Source organism: Apteryx rowi, unplaced genomic scaffold, assembly GCF_003343035.1.
Source record: "Apteryx rowi isolate R43461 unplaced genomic scaffold, aptRow1 scaffold_1047, whole genome shotgun sequence".
Taxonomy (NCBI): domain Eukaryota; kingdom Metazoa; phylum Chordata; class Aves; order Apterygiformes; family Apterygidae; genus Apteryx; species Apteryx rowi.
In genome coordinates, this window is record NW_020447250.1 from 101,261 (window position 1) to 105,755 (window position 4,495).

At 59.2% G+C, this 4,495-nt stretch overlaps 2 protein-coding genes across 2 annotated transcripts in view; one reads left to right on the top strand and one right to left on the bottom strand.

Moving 5' to 3' along the window:
* The window catches only part of LOC112967213 (zinc finger protein 11-like), a 108,366-nt gene that overhangs the window by 52,519 nt on the left and 51,352 nt on the right, over positions 1 to 4,495 (top strand). The gene's annotated exons all lie outside the window — the stretch shown is intronic.
* The window catches only part of LOC112967127 (zinc finger protein 501-like), a 109,327-nt gene that overhangs the window by 44,617 nt on the left and 60,215 nt on the right, over positions 1 to 4,495 (bottom strand). The window lies entirely within an intron of this gene.

Here is a 4,495-nt window from a genome sequence, read left to right on the forward strand (position 1 = left end):
TGCACCGAGCGCGACAGTGCTCAGCCTCCGCGCGCCATCCGACCCCGGGAAAACGCCGGCGCCGGTTCAAGTGGTGGAGGGGGGGGGGGAGAAGGAAGCCCCCTCCCCGCCGGCGCGCATCCTTACCGTCGCGAGCCGCATCCCGCTCGGCGTCGCTCCAGGGTGCCGGGGCGCTCGGCTGCTTCCCGCGCTCCGGCCGGGAGGTCGCGTCCGGCTTCAGCAGRGGGAATTCTGCAGCGAGGTGGGGGGAAAGGGCCGAGCGATACCCCCGGGCCGGGCGTCGGATCCGTGTCCCCCGCGTCCCCATTCCCGCATCCCGAAACGCGGCCCGGGAGGTTGGGGGGGGCCTTACCCAGGGCCATGAGGGTGTCGTAGCTCTCCTGCATGACGTCCCGGTACAGGGCTTTCTGCTGCGGGTCCAGCAGGACGCAGGGCTCCATGGCGAGGGCCGGGGTCGGACGCTCCGGATGCTCCGGATGCTGGCAGGCAGCCTCCGGCCGAGGCGAGAAAGGGTTATTTCACCCCCCTCCCGGGAAAAGCCKCCCCTCTTGGAAAAGCCTGGCTGGAAGCGTTGCCCAGCTTCTTCCCTGTCACGAGTTGGCCGAGCCTCAGCCGGCCCCGGAGCAGGGATGCGGGGCTGGGACYTGCCAAGGGGGACCCGAAGGATGCCAGGATGCTCCGCTCAGCGGGCGAGCGATGGCTAYGGGAGCTTCCCGGCGGTGTTCCCGACCCCGGAGCCGGCAGCCGGGGCAGGGGGGCACCCGCACAGCTCCCCCCCCGCCGCGGCTCGCTGCGGCCCYCCGTTCCCCCCTGGCACGGCGGTGGTGGCGGGGGGCTCTCGCCCTCGGAAGAGGAAACGGGGAGGAAGCGGCGCCTCCTCCCCGCCCACGGCCGCCTCCAATGGCCGCGGCCCGGCCCGGAGCTCCCCCCCGGCACATCCCGGCCGGCCCCGAGCCCTCCCGCTGCCCCCACATGCCAGCCTGAGCAATGGGCGCACGGCGGCACCCCGGACGGGGGGCCCCCCCTCCCTGCCGGACGAGCCGTATCCGCGCGTATCCCTTAGCCCCACCGGCTCCAAAAAAGCCGGGATATAAAGACACATCCCGGACGGATAGGGCGAGAAAGCAGACGCCTGCGCCGCAGGAAAAGAGGAAAATGTCCCTCGGAGAGGACAAAACTCCTGGGGGGAGTTAAAGGAAAGGGGCCTCCGGGTCCAAGGAGCCCCCGATCCTCCCGCTCCCAAATCCAGGGCTTGCTTTAACCCCGACGTGGGCATCCGCAGAGCCAGCTGAGAACGTGCCCGCGGCTGAGTCGTGACAGCAGTGGAAACGCACAGCAGCAAGGGCCGGACACAGGAGGGAAGGAAGCAACCACCGGGAAAAGAGCTGGGAAAAGGTTTTGGAAAACTTCCCCCCCACACACACACAAGTGCAAAATTCCCCGATCCCTCCGTGAAAACAACCCACGCGGTTGCATGCGAGTTTTTCCTTACCCGCAATCGGAGCACTTTTCGCATTTTCTGCCCCAATCCAAAGGCCTTCGGGAGGCGGGAGACCCCGGTCCCGCGGGAGGAGCGGAGCCAGGAYGCCTGGGCTCTCCGTAGGGCCCGGAAAGCCGAGGACCAGCACCCCCACCCCCCCCTTAGAGCAGGCAGCCAAAATAGACCTTTTTAGGAGGAAAAACGCGCTCTCCCGCAGAAGGCGGCCGAGGACACGCTGGGACGTCAGGCTCTCTTTTTATTAAATCAAAGGCGATTTCGAAATACAAAGTCACTTCAAACCAGAAATTATATATATATAAAAAAAAAAAAAAGAGGCAGAACATTTTCTTTTACAAAAAAAGCTGGAAACGGCCCGTTTTCCGCTTCGCCAAACGAGGCGTCGGGGGTATCGCGCGCGCGGGAAGGGGGGGAAACGCGGCTAAAAAGCTCCGGTTTTATTTACAGTGACGCCGGCGGCCGGGCTCTGTACACAGGGGACGAAGGACCGAGGGAAGAGGCTCAGAAAACAGCGGCACCCAGAAAAAACACGCCAGAGAGCCGACGCGGCGGTAAAAATACAGGAATATCAAAATTTCACTAGCTTCTTTTTTTCTTCTTTTTCTTTTTTCTTTCTTTTTTTTTTCCTACGACAACAGGTAAAAGGTCCCATTGGGGGGATTTTCCCCCCACCGCGGGCGTTTTGGGCTAAAGCGTTTCYGCTTTTCCAGGGAAAAGTCTCGGGATGTGGGAGCTGCCCGTCGGGGCGGAGATGCACCCGGAGGCAGACAGGAATCGGCCTCGTTTTCCCGGCGGATGAGAGGAAACACCGGGATTTGGGGAGGGCTTCGTGCCCGCCCCGCGGCACCAGGGGCCTGAGCGATCCCAGCCGGCTCTTCCGCCAGGGAATCCCGTCCATCAGGACAAAGCAGCCAGGGGAAAAAGGACAAAAAAAGCAAAAAAAGCCCCAAACCGACGCTCGCCGACGCGAGTTTTCCCCCTGCGGCCACAGTCCGGATCCCTCGGATGCAGACTCGGCCATCGAGCGCCACCGGGGTGTTTTAAACAAGCTACCGGGGGGGGGACAAATAACTTAAGACCCAAAATCAGCAGCTGCAGGGCGACGTCTCAGCTCCCCAAAGCCAAATCCGCATCCGTAAGTTTTTTCTTCCGCAGCCTAAAAATGAGACCAACAGTTTTGGGGKTTTTTTTAAGGACGAAAGATCTCCGGGTCGCAGCAGCCCGGGCAGCGGGCGAGAGCTTTCCCCGCTCGAGGGACATCCGCGCGTTAAAGCCGCAAACCCTTCTCGGCCCGGCGTTCCTGGGAGAAGGAATAAAACGTCACATTCTTCCAGAAAAAAAATGAAAATACAACACAAAACACACACAAACAAAGCAGCCTGGGAAGGGACAGGCGATTTCACATCATCTCCTCTTGCTTCTCCTCCGCGCCGCACGCCAACCGCCAGCGAAGCCCGAGCCTCCGGCCGGCGGCACAGCAAATCCCCCGGGACGTTTCCGGACGGGGTTAAATATTCACTTCTGTATTTAGGCTCAGGTTTTGGGTTTGGTTTTTTTTTTTCCTTTTCGAGTTTTTTTTTTAAAAACTAGGCGACTACAAGTCCGATATCAAACGCCCTACTGGGACACACGGACGATAACCACAGTCTCGACTACGACACGGGCGGGAAAGGGCGGCTTCGCCCCCGGCTGAAGATCCAAGAATCCGAAGCTGCTCCAAGGGTTTTTTTTTTCCCTGCGGAGCCGACAGGCACCATCACGGAGGGTCAATGCATAGCAGAGATGTAGCTTATTCCGCTTAATCTTTGGAGGAAAAAATAGTATTAACCCTCCCTAGGTAGTTGGGAATAACACCCCCCCCCCCCCCCGGCGGTGAAAACCAGCCCCGAAACCCGCTGCTGCCCGATCCGGGGGGGAATTTCTTTGGGTATCGGGGAGCGTCGGGGCCGGATCCAGCTTCGGCAGCTCCGCCGCTTTCCCGGACGAGGCGTTTCTCGCCTCAAGGAGCTACTGGGAAATAGATTAAAAGAAGGGAGGGGGGGGAAAAAATATATATATAGTATTTACAAAGTCTACAGCTACCACCAGGCTATTTACAGGGCTATAAAAATAAAAAATTAAAAAAAATGGAAAACAAAAGCCTGGGAATGAGATACGCAACAGCAGTAAAAAAATTTWAAAAAAAAAATCTTCCATTGATCCAAGTCACAGACAGGGACAAATCCCCTCCGGCTGCCCAAAATAACCCGGGAAGGGGGAGTCCTGCGAGGCTGCTCCGTCCCRGGCCGGGGGAAAGAAAATCCCCCTTCCCGGCCTCGGTTTTAGCAGCTTGCGAGCGTCGTCCCCGCGGAGCCCTCGGAGATCCRGCAAATCGCCGGCCGCGCTTTAAAGAGCGGCGGGGAAGGGATGGGAAAACTCCCTTAGGAATAATAATAGTAATGAGGGTGGGATTGGAGTTGTCTTCCTCCTTCCCCCCCAAAATAAAAAATTGCAGGATCCGCACTCGACGCCTCCGTCGAGGAGCGTTTTGGGGCGGGAACGTGGGCGGCTGCGAAGCYGGGAGACGACGCCGGGAGGGGAAAATCATCCCACGCGGGCATCGCGGGGAAGAGGACGGATGCGGGACAGGGGAGCAGCTCCGCAGCATCGCCAGCCCGGCTAAAAGGCGCGATGGGCTGCAACGAGGCGGCGGCCGTTTTGTTAAAAATACTTCTAAAAAAATTCCTTTTTTTTTAAAAAAAAAAAAAAAAAAAAAAAAAAAATTAAAAAAAAAAAAAAAAAAAAAAAAAAAAAGGGGGGGAGAGGGAGGATGGGGGGGGGGGAGCGTTTCCCAGCTCCCTCTTTTCCCAGATGCACCAGCGCTTTAAATAAAAGGCAGGAAGGGAGAAACACCCCCCCGGCCGCAGGAGCGGGGGGGCTGCAGGGACAAACTCTGCTTGCAGCCGGGGGGAGGAAGAGGAGGAGGAGGAGGAGGAAGAGCGCGGGCGTCACGGCGGT